General features: G+C 43.7%; 1 protein-coding gene across 12 annotated transcripts in view; it reads right to left on the bottom strand.

Annotated features, from left to right (window-relative positions):
* Positions 1–17289, bottom strand: part of celf4 (CUGBP, Elav-like family member 4) — a 50807-nt gene extending 33518 nt beyond the window's left edge. For 10 of the 12 annotated variants that reach the window (XM_071516589.1, XM_071516591.1, XM_071516595.1 and 7 more), the window contains exon 1: positions 17212–17289. The gene's annotated coding sequence lies outside the window, so the exon portion shown is untranslated. The remainder of the gene's footprint in view (positions 1–17211) is intronic. The other 2 variants (XM_071516588.1, XM_071516594.1) reach the window with 1 other exon arrangement.
* Positions 17290–17527: the final 238 nt, after the last annotated feature.

The following is a 17527-nucleotide window of genomic DNA, read 5'->3' as shown; positions in this document are numbered from 1 at the left end:
GATTACTATAATATATGAAAATAATAGCAAAGAAGCACCCATGAGACTGTGGAGTAGCAGCTCCAGAGAAACCAAAGTAGGAAACGGCGCCTGGAAATAAGTAACAATATATCTGCTCCCTCACTTCACTACACCAAGTGAGCAAAAAAAAAAATCATTTTTCTATCTGCATTACGCAAATACATAGCTCTCTGGGACCAAAATGTTTGAACATATGAGCACCAAAATTTGGGTTGTTACAGTACTTTCACAGTCCAAAACCCATTTCATCCACTCTTCTGTATTATTTAAGAGACAACATGTTAAGTATTCAGCAGGGCATCATCCACCACAGCAAAGAGCTGGGCTGCAGCCTTATAGTCACATGTAAAAAATTAAACATGCGTAGCTAACACATACCTTAAATTATGCCTGAGTATGGCCACCGACATACTGTAGACCAATGCCAATTAGTGGGATTTACTGTTGTGAATAATAAACTAGGCTAATAACGGCACAATTATGAATGTGTAATCGCATTAAGGGGACATGGGGACTGATTTCAACCTGGTAATGATGACATGCAATTAGAGCGCAACTGTTATCTCCAGGATCATATCATCAATAATTCATCACCACAACACATTTTGTGTTGCCCAAAGATGACATTCAACGACTAATAACTAGATATGTCTCTATCCTGGTCCAAAAGCTGACGGTTGATGCCACATAATTGGACAGCACTGTTCCCTCAGTTTTGAGAAGGTTTAAGAAAGTTGGAAGACAAAATCTCTGGATTTAATTAGGGTGAATATCAGTTGCCTGGCAGTTGTTAATGCTTATTGAGACATCCCTATGACAGTTATGTAGTCAAAGAAAAGCAGAGTCCTGAACTGGACAGTTTATGTTTTTATAAAATAATTTTAGAAATATGAAAAAGTCACATAAGTACTGTACAGCTTCTCCTCACGACAGAAAACTGACATAATGTTATACTTCCCAAAGAATGTGACAGATTGACTTAAAAGACTCAGCTTGAGCAACGCAGGAAAAAAAGGCGAGGGGAAATGCATGAAATTGTCACACCCAGCTATTTCACCGCTGGTGACCGCACATAACCAGATACGCTCTCCGGCTGCCTTTTATGAGATTTGTTTATCAGCATTTTTTTCCACCTTACTCCCCGGGCCATGTTATGTAAGTTCAGCTTCTAAAACCAACCACAGTTGATGAGTCAAGTTCTGTCAGATGGGGGGTAAAATGATTCTTTGCTAAGAACCAAGGTAGAAAAAACAAAGAAACAATCAAAGAGCCAAAACAAACAGTCCAATGCATAAGAAGTGCAAGACGCTGTCAGTGCAGCCTACATAGAGGGAGATGAAAACAACTTTCCCAAAGTTTAATTAAAGAACAGGAACATTGTCATCAAGAGTCAACTGCCAGTCTCAACATCTGGGCTCTGTTGAAAGTACCACAGCTTGCCTGCTGCTACACGTGCTGGCAGATATTCTCAGTGGTCTGCCTCATTGGTGGGAGAGAGGCAGAGCAAATGAAAGAAAAGCACAGTTCCAGGACCTCAGCATGGGACAGAAAGATAGAAAGATGGGAAGGAACGAGGGAGGGGAGGTGGAGAGAGAGAATCGCAGAATGCCAATGCAGGGAGCAGCCCGGGACAGAATAACAGGGTCTGTGTTATTCACCACAAGTGACTTTGGAGTGCGTTGTACTTTTAAACTTTAATGAAAACAGCCCTTAAGTCATGATGTAACGAGATCAAGAGAAGAAAAATAATGGAGAAATCCCAGAGAGGGAGCGAGAGAGAGGAAGAGCAAGAAAGGGGAGAGGGAACTGCTGTGTCATTATTGTTGACTCAGCACTCATCCAGTAAACACACCAGGATCATACTGTGTTCACACCATTCGCTGTATGCACATATCTCCAACTATAACTCAGTGTTGAGTTATTGATTTACTATTACTACTGCCTGCACACAGATCACAACAAAACCATTTGTCTATCAAAGATCTGCCAGCAGCTCCAAAGCTAGTTCAGACTAGAACAACAAAACCTGAAGCAGCCTGAAGGAGTGTAACGCTCAGATGCGCCCATCCTGTGATTGATTATAGGGAAAGTTAAGATGAGGACGAGGATAGTTGATTAAGAAAACAGTTGGTGCCCCTTCATCACTTCTGTTTGCCCATTTGCTTACCAGGCACCTTCAAGCAGGGAGAGCCATAAAGTAAATACATTTGTGAATGATCTATGTTACCTATCCTCCCTTAGTGTAGCTCATTCAGAAGGTTAAATACACCATCCCAAGGGTAACAGGGTGCTCAGACGCACAGCAGTTACTAAGGTGTCTGCTGCACTTTCATACAAAAATGGCTGTTTTTTTAACATGAGGGAGTCAAAGTAATAATCTGTGACATTTTCATATGTAAATCTCAGTTTTGCTGCTCTCTATCCCTGATTGATAAAACACAATAGTGATTCAACCTATATCCAGTTCATGAAGCATTTGCTGTTCTAAACACCCAGGAGTGGGTAGCGGTTTCCTGGAAAAAATCCTCTGGCACACAGGAAGTGACGCGTTTTACGTTTACAGAAACAGCAACAGCGGTTTGTTTAGAATAAATAGAAGAAGAACTGGGTATGAGCAGTGATATCCACCATGACTGAGCAGACAAAGAAAAGTAGTGCCACCTACAGAAACTCAAACTTCACAGAAAGTCCAAGGAAAAAGAAACAGATTAATCACTCAGAGGAACGCAAGCTGCTAAAAAGGAAAGAAACAGTCTCCATGCCAAAACTAGATTGAAACATCAGCATTGCCTTTCCAAGATGAAAAGCACTAAAAGATGAGAAGGGACTGAGGAGAGATGCAAATGCTACTGTTTTTCTTTTGGACTGGTCCGCTATTGTTTATTAGCTGCAGTCTACATTGAGTGTGTTTTTATTTTTACGTTGCCCAGTGAGTGCATTGAGTTGCAGCTTGTTAGATCTGACGATTAGACTCTGGGGGCGACGGCCAATATTTCGGGGTTTCCGGTGTAGCCAGCGGACATCCCGGCCAAGACTTCCTCTTCCATGCGCCGGTCATTGTTTACAGTCCGATTAGCAACTTGAGACGCGAGAGTCGAACGTTTCTCCACACAATACACAAACATCGATACTTTTTGTAGGTGTTTTAGGTCCAGACGACATTACAGCTAATCTCTACAAACAGATATCTGCATATGAGACGTCGTTTCTCAACTCCAACTCCATTCTCGTGTCTCAAGTTGCTAATTGGACTGTAAACACTGACCGGCGCACGGAAGAGGAAGTCTTGGCCCAGATGTCCGCTGGCTACACCGGAAACCCCAAAATATTGGCCGTCGCCCCCAGAGTCTAATCGTCATCAGACCGATAGACGATGGGTTCCGAGATTGATTTGTAAGTAATAATGTCGGTCTAGTGGTAAAGTTGCTGTAAGCAGTCGCTGTCTTTTGTCAATATAACCTAAAAAAGTAAAAAGTATTTGCTTGTGGCTATCAACTATTGTAGATATACAGTCATATATAACTAAAAAGATCACTTCATTTTACTAAACAGTTTTATGAATTCATATAGTGTAGATTTTACCATCTCTGTAGACGTGGTCGTTCTTAGGCACCAGTTAAAATTCGGTTGTTACGTTATTTGTAGTTGCTTCTCTAGACTCATGCTTGTTTATTTGTAGCTGTGGAGCTGCTGTCAGTCCAGTGACGTCAACGTATTGGTGACACTGTTGTGAAGTGATTGCGGGGAAGCGCAGTGCAAAACAGCAATGACCGCTTGTCACCAAAGGTGCTTCCAAAATAAACTAATCACATGGATTATCACTTTAATGGAGGAGAAAAGATGATTATCAGGTATGTGTTTGTGTGTGTGTTGTGTGTGTGTGTGTGTAAATAAAGGCAGATATTTCAGTTATTAGTTTGCAGAGAGAACTATTCACAGCAGCCATTTAAGTACAAAATATACCTTAGGTAGCCCACTTCTTGGCACACCTGCAAGAAAGATGTTGAGCTTTAAGTCCTTCACTGCTCAGAAAGATGTGATACAGTATCTGCAAATGAATTAATGGTTGGACTGGATCCTTTCCAAAGACAACTTTGCTGTGGAACATGATTGTTAATTAGGTCTAAATGCGCTCAAGGGCTAACAAACTGCATAAGCACCAACTCTCCAACACCCAGCTGAGAATACACCGCTACTACAGTCTTATCTTGGCTTCCTTGAGTAACTTTACAGGCCCAAATCACCAACTAACTGCCTCAAAATGCTCTGCCCTTTAGCTCAAAAAAGCAGTTAATGCATGCCTCAGCTTAGCCATCTTTCATAAAATGCTAATATTCTGTTTTGCAGCCAGTGGGGAATTCATTTGTCTGTTTAATTTCGCAGGTGCCCTTAACGCACCGATCAACAACAGGCGGCCGGTCGCGAACAGGCGGCACCATCTGTGTGCTGGGAGTGCCAATCGCCCCCGAGTCTTCGCTCTTTGCCACCACGCACTAAGACTCCATTAAGAAGCCCGGGTTCATGCGTCTTTGGCCATCATTTATTTGGCAAAGGCAATTAAAAAGCTCCCCCACCCAAAGACAGCATGTGTGGTAGAAGCCACGTCTCCTCTCTTAATCACTGGTAGTAATTAGTTCCTGCAAGCGGTATCATTAGGTATCAGCGCCGGCGCAGTTGTCACAGCCAGCGCGTGTCGGAGATGACAAAAGGAGAGGGAAGAAAAAATGGAGAATCATCACTGTAACGGAGGATCTGGGCGAGTTAGCTTCCTGTCCAAAAACGTTACAAGGTTGTCCCACGAGGGGCATAATCCATCAAAGTGATTTTTCTTCTCCCTCTCTCTCCCACCCCCTCCTGTTCCGCCCCCCTGTCTCCTTTGCAACGTAATCATTTTCCTCTCACAGGGTGTGACATTCATAAAGGATGCTGGTGCAGGTGCCGCGTCTTGCCAAAGTTTGGGATGAGTTTTTGAGGTGTGCTTACACTGTGGGATTGCCAGAGGTGAGTTACAATGCTCTCCAGCAGACTTACCCTTCTTCCTGCCCTTCTTGCCCAGTTTCTGTTCCCCTGCCCTTCCTCCTCCCATCCTTTCATCCTGTCCACCATTGATCAGTTATCTGACAATACTGACGGTAACACTTTACCAGATAAAAGCCCTTGGTTGTGCTGCTTTTAGAAGACCATGCTTGCCTTACCTCCAACATTTAGCTTTAATGTACGGTGTCCTTTGATCAAACATCAGCTGAATGAATAAAGTCAGGGAAAACAGGGGTGATAACTCTAAGAACGTGAACTTGTGGCAGAATTTTGCTAAAGAGCTTGGTCAAGGGTCAAAAGTATCAGCTTCAGACTTGATGACAAAGCAGTATTGGATGGTTTGACAGTTAGAGTGACAAGCCCAATCAGTCAATCCTGCTCAACGTGAGACGGGGTCATTTCATCCCCGCTAACTCACAAGGCCGATCTAACCCTTCTGACTGCCATCACATCCCAGTAATCCGGACCCTGGGAGTCAGCCTCAATGACACTTCAGTAAGCAAAATGAAATAGCCCATTTGTCTTTACAAGCCAGTTCACAGCACTAGTAAGAGTTGTCAACGTTCTTCCAGTAATTTACTGACAACAGGAAAATAATGTCACGACTGAAATGGCTATGTGCTTGAGTGACTGAAAGACATTTTGATCTTTTCTTGAGTAGGATGTTTGTTTCTCTGCAGAGCTGCCAGTATTACAGTATTTGGTGGCAAGGGGCACAGCCATTCAGTTTATTAAACACCTTTGGTTTTCAGCAAATAGACTTTATTCACTGTTTCTAGGGAGCCTTTGCTGAAAGGTTGTTAGCTTATGGCATCACACACATCTTCACTAATGCCTAGGCTAACAAGCGGTCTGAACATCCAAAGCTCTTTTTCACACAAACCTTGTGACTCAATCTGGTCCTTCCCTATGCAGATTCCCATTTCAATAATGTTGCTGCAAATTCTCATTCTGTTGATGTGCGAGTGCAGTGCATGTCATAGCACTTTGTCAAATATGTAGACAGAGTAAAAACACACACGCACTGAGAAAGAGGGACGGGAAGGGGGGAAAACAAACATCATCTGACAAGTTTGTGGCACATTTGGTTCAGACAGTGCGATTCCCTCTGGATCTAAGACAGTGGCAGAGAGGAGAGGAGGTGTAGGAGTGGGGGTGAATGGGGGTAGAGAGAGAGAGGGGGGGAGAGGGAGAGAAAGAGAGAGAGGGAGAAAGAGGGAGAGAGAGACATTGTGAGAGACGGAGAGAGAGAGAGTGAACTCCGTCAGAATGATTGTTCTTCCATGTGGAAAGGTGACAAAAGAGAAGTGTGAAAGGGCTCACCAAAGGGGGGAGGTATGAGAGAGAGACTGAGAGAGAGAGAGAGAGAGAGAGAGAGAGAGAGAGAGAGAGAGAGAGAGAGAGAGAGAATATGGTTACAACAGGGACTGCAAGAGAGAGAGAAGGGTATAAAGATTGTAGATGGTTGAAAGCCAGCTGATACAAATGTGGCTGTGTAAATGTCGTTAGAGCACTTTAAGAAAGACAAGGCACCACTCTCTTACATAAATATAAGTGGACAAATGAATGCAGTGCACAGACATACAGTAGCACAAACAATCCTCCAGGGAAGGTTTTCACAAACGCACCACATGCACACATACACACAAACTCCCCCCCTCTCTCTCTCGCTCTTGCACACGCACACACACACACACACACACACACACACACACACACACACATACACACACACACCATGTTAAGTCTGCTGGTCTGAGTTGATGCTCCCAGCAGTGGCATATCAGGGCATAATGAAGGCTCATTGAACACAGTCTGGCAGTGTGGACAAACACTCTTTCATTCTCTCTCTCTCTCCGACACACACACATACACACACTCACACACTTGCTCGGGTGAGTCACACACATGCACTCTCTCTCACATACATGCAGGCACACACACACACACACACACACACACACACACACACACACACACACACTGGCCCAACAGAGGCAAGGCGAGCAGCAGAGCCCCTGCCAGGTTATATGGAGGGACAGAGTGTTCTGAGTTACTGCACAGTGCAGCCACTCTCCACAGCAGCACCATACAGAGTCCATAAAGCATGATGGATGGCCTATCATCATTTACCTCTTTGGTGACTTCTCAATGCTGTCACACCCCGCCAAGCACATGCAAGAGAGGTGAGACGCACCAAAACAGACAGGGAACCAAAGGCAGGGCACAACAAAATAAAAAAAGGCAATGCGGACAAAATGATGCTAAAAGGAGAGAGGAATGGGGAGAGTGACAGCGCAAAAGAGAGAGAGAGAGCAGCAAGAGAGAGAGAGAGTGAGGGAGATAGAGTGAGAGAGAGAGAGAGAGAGAGAGAGAGAGCGAGAGAGATGGATGAGGGAACATCTTTGATGTTTGATAGAATAAATGCACACTCGCTAACACACGCATGCATGCGCATATAAACAGCCGCACACACACACACTCACTCACTCACTCACACACACACACACACACACACACACACACACACACACACACACACACACACACACACACACACACACACACACACACACAGACTATCACAAAAGAACTGAACCGTCCCCTGTCCCTTTTCTTCCTCCTCTCCTTTGATGACAGCACCCCACACACGTAGAGGCTGTATTTAGAGCATGCAAAATCTACTGTCTCCTCCACTCTTCTCTCCTCTACTCTCCTCCATGCCACAGCAGAGGGACTGAGAGGGAGCAACAGAGAAGGAGAGAGAGGAAGACAGAGAGAGAGAGAGCGAGAGGGAGAGGGACAGAGAGAGAAAAAGAATGAAGGCCAGATGCAGCAAGATGACACAGCGATAGTTTGTATGTCAGAGAGGGTGAGATAGCAAGAATGTGAGTGAGAAAAGAACAAGAGAAAAAAGCTAGAGAGAAGTGTGTGTGTGTGTGTGTGTGTGTGTGTGTGTGTGTGTCAGACGGGGTTGGGGAGGGTGTCCGTCACTGGAATAGTAAATAACTGCCATGAGAATAAGTGCAGCCAGGGACAGAGGAGGCACAGGGCTAACTAAAAGAATTTCTTCTACTATGGAAAATAAAGTACTCCCTGTCCATTGTGGTGAAAAACGATTATGTAATTTTAATGTGAGTAGCGCGTACACACACTTGACTAATGTCTGTTAGTATGATAAATTAAATTGAGGCTGGTATGTTGATCTTTGGGGGGAAAGAATCCCTACAGTGTTGTTGCTGCACAGAAAATTGAAACAAAATGTTTCCGCCAGTCTTCCTGCATTCACACAAACAGAAAGAGAGAGAAAAAGAGAAAGAGTGAGAGAGGGAGAGAGAGAGAGAGAGAGGGAGAGAGAGAGAGAGAGAGAGAGAGAGAGAGAGAGAGAGGGAAAGAGAGGGAAAGACTGCATCCCTGGACAGTGCCTATTGATCGCCACCCGGCACACATCACCACAACTTTCACAAATTGCTATTGAGAAGTGACCTGTAATGCAATTACTGGCCAATCCGGGGCCTCGGCCGCCATCAATTATTAAAAGCTGCCTGAGTCGTGGCCTGCTATCCCGCCTCGGCTGCTGCATTGTGTCATTATCACATCTGCCGGCCACCAGCTCGCCAGCTGCTGCGGCGAGGTCTGGAATAAGATTTCAGAATGCTGCTTCCCATTCTGTAGAACATATTAGGCGATATGGCCAAACGAAGAAATTGAAATTGCCGTATTACATATTCCAGCAGCATATGGCCTACAGTGAAGGTGAGACGGTGAAGGTCACAGAATGAAATGGGGTTTGGTTTTTCTTGGCACATTACCATTGAGTATGAGAATGGTATTTAAGTACATTACAGAACACTAAAACCCCTTTGTAAAAACTGTAGTGTTATTTTCTGCTTTATAAGAATTTTTGGAAGTGGAAAAACTGCAGTAATATTGCAGTGTGGCTTACCACTGGGTCCTAGTTTTAAAAATGTTAAGCTTATTGTTGTCAACGGCAGCAACAAATCAGTGGCTACTGTTTCTACCCCTAACCTGCTACTCCTTGTTAAGTTACTGTCATCCAATCATTCACTGTATGTTTTCACATTGTTAGTTCTTCTGTAATCTGTTACACATTTCTAGAATATTTTTTTGCCATCAGGGTAATGATAAAAGAAGACAGAAAAAACAGCAATGCTAGCATTGCATGATAATTGCCCTTTGCTTTGAACTGACACAATCATTTTTCTTTTAGTTGTTCTCATTATAAAAGCCCTTGTTCACACTGGGTATTGTGATTTTTTCCTGCACTCGTGAAATTATTTATATTTGTAATCTATCTTACCACCAAAAGTAGCAGTTTAAAACACTTGACTATCTTCACCAAAGGCACAGCATTGCAACTTGAAAGCAACTTTTTCCTGACCATAATTTTTCACACCTCAACTTTAACATCAGTTTTGAAATACTGATGTACTGATGAAGTTTTATTCCAAAAAAACAATAAATCCATTTTGGAAAAACAAGTGATGCCTGATGTTCATTGCTTAAATACAGTAGGCCTATATCAAAAGTACAGGTAATCACATCATCTATAATGTTACTGATTTGTAAAAAAAAAAAAAGGGCTTACCATAGCCAATAACTTAAATAATATTCCATAATGAGTTAATTTCATGCTAGCACTCAGTTTGCCAGAAAGTCTTTTTTTTTTTTTTTTTTTTTTTTTTCCAAATGGATGATATCTCCTTTTGAAAAGAAACTCTTCACTTTTAAAACTGGAAACTTCAGACTAATAGAAAGAACTTAATCAGACTAATAGAAAGAGATGAGAATAAGAAAAAGTGAGTGTTGCTGGCTTGAAGCCCCCTGGCGAACGCTGCACGGGGCCCAGAAATGCCTGAGGGAAAAATAAAAATCACTGAATGGAATTTTGCTGTGGTGTTTCAAAGCCTCTGCCCTGTGCTGCACTGACAGCTGAGAGGGAGAGACGAGGGGGGCGGGGGAGGAGTTCGGCCATTTGGTAGTCAACACCAACCCGAGGCAGAAAGAAAGGAAAAATGTGCAATCAAATTCTAAAAAACAAAAAATCTAAATGTAACTATAATAAATTATACAACTTTTATTGTGCATAGTAAATTAGTTGACCAGGCTACACTGAAAATATCACTATTATTATGGAATATTATGGAAAAGGCATACTGTATGTGTATGGGGCTTAACAACATAAAAACTACAAGGAAAAATAGCAGTAGGAGATGCAACTACTGTATTCAGAATAAACCCTGAACTGACAGGATATTTCAAAGCAGCTGGGGCCGAGCTCAATACAGCAGCAGCAGGAGGTAAAACTATGATAATGGCAGAATGACTACTGCCACCAGCTTAGGGAGCTAGTTAAATCTAGGAACTATACGCCCAGGGATGAAGCTAGACCCACATTGGTTCGCATGCTATTAAAGATTTTTTCGAGGCATAGCTTCAGCCTCATCAGCCCATGCCTCTGTCCTCACCCAGCTCCAGTCACAGCCACTGCTGTGTTCATATCAATAAGGACATTTAGGTTATGAAAGGATCACTATGCCAGAATTGGACGGCTGGTTTCCCAGCATCTAAACAACAATATGAACATCAAAGAGAGGCTTTTTTTTTTTCAAAAGGTCTGTTCTCCCAAAAGCCAATCAACTTTGAATTAGTGTCTGGTGATTGGGTGCAATATTCCTCAAATGGAAGTGGGTTTTTTTTGCCTGTCATTTGTTTTTTTGGTGACTGCATGAAAGAGTCCAAAATAAGGTGCCAGTTGTGACTTGAACGATTGTAAATACACAGTGGAGTGGGTTGTTGAGGATGAAGACTCATTGGTGCACCATAAGGCTATGCTTTTGTGGATCAATAGAAACTCAAGGAAAGGACAAGTTGATTTCAGTCTGTGACAATAGCTTGAGACTGAGTGCCAGCACTGGATTGAGGTGCTAAAAAGAGTAGTAGCACTTGTGAAATTTCAGAAGTGAGTACATGCTTTTAGAGAGGATACAAAAACATTTGGATCACCCAATAATGGCACTTACTAGAGGTGTTTTGAATTGTCCAGACAGTTCAATCCATTCTTTTAGACAAGCATATCACACATTTTAAGAATGCTGGATGAGGCGCCATCATGTCTGCCAACCATGAATTTACTTTAATGATGGGAATAAGTGTTATCTAAAATTATAAATAGCATTAATACAGCAAAGTATTCATCTGTTACTGTAGACTCTACTTCCGTCACATTTTACACAGAGCAGCTCACAATTACAATTTGCTATGTGTCCCCATGGGGAGAGATGCAGTGATGAGGAGCATTTTGCAGAATTCTTAGTTATGACCAGTTAGACTGGGAAGTCTCTGGCCAATGGCAAAATCTCTGCTCTAAATGAGATGAAATTAACATCAAGAACTGCCATGATTTGGGCTACGACAATGCCTGCGTTGCAATATGGCACGATTTTATAAAGGTGTGTAATTTCACATATGGGTCATCAATCTATTGGCCCAGTGGGTGCCATGTGCCACTTATATTCTGAAATTAGTTGGATTATTGGACTAAAGTGAACGGCTGCCTCCAGACATATGAGTTTTTCTCATTTGCACAATCTGCTCAAACTCTACTTGGCAATGGGAGGTTGTAACATCAGGCCTAGAGCCCAATGATAATGGGAGTGTTCAGGCTTTATATGACACAAGATGGTGCACAGGCTTCTAAAGTACTTTGTCACAATTACGGCAACATTCATACTTTGCTTTTTAAAGGATTTTAACCAAAACCGCATGATGCATCAAAATTTAGGTCCTCTGTAGGCTGAAAATTAATGAACGTATAAGTAATACTTTCAGAACTTTTTTGTTATTCCACTGACTGATTAGCAAACTCTTTTGAATTTAAATTGCATGCTTGTGACCTGCCAGATGATTCATGCTGCCTACTAGCCTGTCTCAATTAAAAGTTATGCTGTGGTTTGGACATTGGATATTGTTTTTTTACAGTTTCGCTGATTATTGGCAGTGCCCACTGCTATTTCATTTTATTGTTAGACTTATTAAACTTGTTAGACTGAACTTATTGGCTCATTTAGGTTTAAGAAGATCTACTGTGTATGCGTGTTTGTGTGTAGCTGTGTGTGTGTATGTTTGTCTGAAGCCTATTGAAGCTGCATGCCGATGCTTTTTTGGGCTGCGTGATTCTGAAACTTGCTTGTGTATCATATCGTAAACTATTCAGCATTCAGCCAATGATTGTGGATTCATTAATCGGAGCACTTTATGTGGCAAATGGTTTTCTTTTGGACAAGGGTGATTAGGATAGTTGATGAGGTGATGGTTTGGGGAGAGGGAGCGGGATGCTGTAGCCCCAGGGCCTGCAGCATTATTAATGTGGACTTGCAGCTATGCTTACTTCACACCACACCACTAATCTAAATCTACGAGTGAACTACTGTACTGGTGCACGCTTAAGGGAAACTAATCAGAACTGAGCACCGCCAACCACCAGACCCCCCCAACCCCCACCGGCTTCACCTGGGGAGCCTGGCAGTTATCGACCAACGAGGGCGACTTATTGAGAAAAAGCTGCCATGAAACTGGGTCGCAGAAGCCAATCAATGCCATGGATTTCTTGCCCTGGCATTATCTCAACTGAGAGGGGGGGGGGGGGAACAGACACAAATCAGTTGGTATGGAGGCACCTCGCCTATACCTCTCCTCCCACTCTCTGCTTCCACCCACTCTCTCCAACCTGCCTTCATCAACCACTTCCTCTTTCCTTCTGCTATTCATTTGCTTTCCAGTCTTTTCTGTTGTTTGTTTGCCCCTGGGCTGAAAACTCTGTTTGTGAGAGTCAGAGTGTGCATTTTTGTGTGTGTATTTTGTGTGTGTGTATGTGCTCCATTAGGTGTGCCTATGTGTACGTGTGTGTGTGTGTGTGTGTGTGTGTGTGTGTGTGTGTGCGCGCGTGTGTGTGTGCGTGTGTGTGAAAGCGCTCTGAAATGACGCATTGATTCACAGTGTTCTATATTTTCTCATCTGGCTCACTATTACAGTGTGAGTCAATCGACGCCGTATTTCTCTCTCTCTCTCTCAGTCCCTCTCTCTCTCTTTCTCTCTATCCCTCTCTCTCTCTCTCTTTCTGTGTGTATGAGTATCAGAGTATCACGTTGTTGAATGGAAGTGTTTACGAGGAGTGTCGTATTGCCATTGCAAGAGAGCTGTATGCACGTGTTGTTGGTTTAGTTTGGAGTATCAATGCTACGTTTTGTACGTTTGTGTGCGTGTGCATGTGTGTGTGTGTATTATTTTCAGAGTTGGAACACAATGGTAAGTATTCTGGAGTGCATGCCCCTTTCGTGCACTGTGTGGGGGTATATGCTAGTGCCGGAGTCCATACCGTATATCTGACATTGAGTTTGAGTGGATGCCAGAACAATTTTTTTATGTGTGTGAGTATTTATATGTGTGAGGGAGGATTTGCTTGTGGGTATTTGTACCCTGTGGTTTGTACACACTGCACTAGCTCTAGATCTGCAACCCCACCCTCTGACACACATACACACACATATATGAACACATACACACACACATGCGCGCGTACACACACACGTGCACACAAACACACCCTCCCACTCGTGAGGCCTTTTGCCAGAATCAATAGAGGCTTTTTAATGCCTCTTGCTGTAGTATGAGTCTGAAACTGGAGAGCGAGATCATAAATATGGCAGCCAGGGCCCAGCATTTGGGACGCGCCCCATTTTAGACCTGTCACAGGCCACTCTCCCCCGAACCCCCTCCATTTATCTCCTCAATAGCTGTGTACTCTAAATAAGCAAACACAACTATTTCAATGGCTATATCTTGCATTTGGCTTGACTAACTGCTCTAGGGCTGCACGATATTGGAAAAAACTGACATTGCAATATCTTTTTTTCTGCGATATATATTGCGATATGAAAAAAAGCCTTGTGGGTAACCTGCGCGGGTGACGTAGTAGGATGTGAGTGTGTTTTTAGCCGCAGCCAGAGTGAGTTGCAGGATGCTCAGTAAAGTTACTATAATTAGTGGGAAAAGAGCTTAGAACGTCACCAAGAGGCCGTGCCAGGCTGTACCGAAATAAAGTGCCAGTTCTCCACTGCAGAGTTGGTCCGGACTCTTAGTAAAAAGCTTGTTACCAGCTATGAGCCAGGCTAAGCTAAAATAGGCTAGCACAACACCAGAGGCTTCCCAACTACGGTTCGGAGCCGCGAAAGCTGGAAAGGTAACATACGCTACTATTATAACAAACCCTTAAATCGGAGTAAATTATGTTATATCAGACAGACTTCTCTTGTAGATTAGTCATGGAAAATGAGAACCGTGCGAGTTTTCCTTTTGTATCAAGCAGCAAAAAAGTTGAGTGCGAGCCAGGGAGACTTCTGGGGTTTCTTTGCAGTGTGCTGGTTTATCACTCCAAAGTACTTCTTGAATGTTAGCACCGGTGTCCTCAAATAATGCAGTGACACTGTTTTTTGATGCTGCTCCAATACACCAGTTACCGCTGCACTGTGAAATCTGATGCTTCTAAAATGGTTTTAAAGTCTGTTCATCTGTGTCAGTACAGTTAATTCAATTAAGTTAGCACAGATTCATTTTCATAATGCGTATTGCAGCGATTGAATGGCATGTATGATATGAATACAATTTCTGATCTATCATAAACAGTTTAATGTCAGTATCACTTTAACATCAGTTTTTTCCTCCTCACTTGTTTACCCAAGTCTCTCCTGGCACTATACACTCAGTGACACACACACACACACACACACACACACACACACCGCAGCCCTTAGTTCTTTGTCTGTGCTACACTAACAGCCTACAGCCATGCTTACAGGGTATCTCCACTAGGAAGCCAAATCCCCTCTTCTTTAGGCTCACCTGGCTGCGAAAGAAAAAAAGACCCCGGAAAACTTTTTAAACGTCAGGGTTGGGGAGCAACTTTGACGATAAAAAGCGCATCAGCACGCAAAGCGAAGTGGAAAGAGGCTTTAAGGGAAAAAAAAAAGGATTTCGTTTGCAGGGTTTTGGTTGGGTTGGTCCGTAAGTGGGGGTGGGGAGGTGGGGTGTAGATAGAGGAAGGAGGGAGGGAAAGAAGAAGGTAGGACAGAAAAGAGGACAGGAGGAAGGAGGGTGTAGTAGTGCGCCATAAAACGTCCCACTGCCTTTCCCAGGGCCAAGTCCCTGTTCTGGTTCTAATGAACTCATTTGTTCTGTTTTGCTGGCTTCACCTCCACCAGCAACAAAAGACAGTCTCCTTGTCTCCCTCCCTGAGTGCCCTGCTTCAGGGTTTGTTGAGCATCTAGGTCTGTCCTATGGAATTACCTTTGTTTACTTAACGCTCACCATCGATCAAATGGAAACCTGAGACTGTCCTCTACTGACGATGGCATTGCTAATTAGCATCTCCTTCTAAAACAATGGTGATTGCGAGTGACTCTGATTAAATTCATTTACTGTTGGTGCACTACTATGCAGAGTCATTTGGGCTACGACACCAATAGACACCTTGCCTTAAAGATGTATGGATGAGGTCCTTAAAAAAACAGGCCGACTTACGCTCAGATATTCTGCGCCGTGTCGAACAACAGCAACAAAGGCAAAAACATCAATCGGCAGCACATTCTGTGTGAACGCAAAATCACATTCTGGTTTTGGCCAAATATTTAATCTCTCCCACTTTCTTTCTCTCTCTCTCTGTCTCTCTCTCTCTCCCTCCTTCTTTCTGAATAATATGCCAGTAGGAAGTGGGAAAAAAAAAAAAAAGCGAGAGCACGGATCCCCACTCCTCCGCTCCTCTCGGCTGCACGTCTGTGATGTCATAATCACTCACATCAAAGGCTGTGCGCTCAACACGGCGACTGTCAGCTTCCCTGGAGGCGTCATTAAAAACGAACAGAGCAAACCGAGCCAGGCCTGACAGAGACACATCAAAACTTCCTAACGCACACACACACACACACACACGCACACACACGCACACACACGCACGCAACCACGAACGCAAGCTCGGATGCAAGCACGCCCACACATACGCACGCACACAATCACAAAATCAGGAACACACTCAGGATCAGCATGCGCGATCATGCACGCACTGAGGCAAATGCACTTCCGTACTCCCTCACACACACACACACACACACACACACACACACACATGCAATCACAAAATCATGTATGCACTGAAGCAAATGCACATTGGTACTCCCTCATACACACACATACAGAGACTCACACACATAAACACACACATATAATGGAGTAGGTGAACACTGATAAACTCACAGACTGTGCACACGTGTATCATAGAACACATGATGTGTTCTGTGACAATGTCAAAAAAATCCCTCATTCTAGCATGTGTAAATAAGAGCAGGGGGTACGCTGAGCGGAGGAACGAGACACACGTTGCTTCCAGCCGCATTGTACATGTGAGCGGCGACATCCACGGCATGTGAACATCTGTTGGGATGATGTGCTGTCGTGATGTACATTCGTGATGCACACTCATGTTGTTGCTGGTCCTGGCATAATGCAGTGCATTTACATAAATGTACAAATACGTCCACCCTCCCACCCTCTTTCTATTCTATTCTCTCTCTCTCTCTCTCTCTCTCTCTCTCTCTCTCTCTCACACTTGCCCACACACACGCACGCACACACACACACACACACACACACACACACAAACACACACACACACACACACACTCATACACACAAACTAGAAGCTATAAATAGTGTGCCTATGATGCGATGCTGTGTGTGGTTTCTCCCTATGGGTTTGTGTGTTTGACTGTCAGAGGGAGAGTGAAAAGAGAGGGAAACGGGGAGAGGAAGAGAGCAGCAGAGGAAGAGGACGGATGTTTAAGAGAGTGGGGGGGCGGGTGCACATGTCTGATGTGTGGTCTATGATAAACAGTACATGACAAGTATTGAAAAAATGGTGAGTCCCTTTTGATTTGAAATAAATATATGGCTTTGCGTGTGCATATGAATGTGTGTGTTTGTGTGTCTTTGTATGTGAGTGTCTTAAGGCGCCGAAGCTTATCTGTGTTTATTTAAGTATGTGCTTGTGGGCACACATGGCGTTCCTCATGTATGACTTACCCCTGGCAGGGTCTTCTGCTCATGCAGAGCATTCTGGGCTTTCAGGGCCGACTCTCTGGCACAGTAGGTGAGGAAGGCACAGCCTGGAAAGACAGCAAGAGAAAGAGAGAGTAGAGAATGGAGGGAGAGAGAAAGAGAAAGATAATTATGTTATGTGAACTGGGGACAGAGAGGGAGAGACAGGCAGAGGGGGGGCTGCACCAATCATCAGCGAATAGCCAAAAACAACACACACACACACACACACACACACACACACACAGACGCACAAACACAGTATGAGCCTGCAGCCATAGCTCTGAAACTCTGCCTACAT

The sequence above is a fragment of the Centroberyx affinis genome, unplaced genomic scaffold (assembly GCF_046629955.1).
Source record: "Centroberyx affinis isolate AG114_WGS23_722 - 3 ecotype Tasmania unplaced genomic scaffold, CSIRO-AGI_Caff_v1 ptg000409l_1, whole genome shotgun sequence".
NCBI lineage: Eukaryota > Metazoa > Chordata > Actinopteri > Beryciformes > Berycidae > Centroberyx > Centroberyx affinis.
Note: the sequence above shows the minus strand (reverse complement) of the source record. Positions and strands in the feature narration are given on the sequence as shown.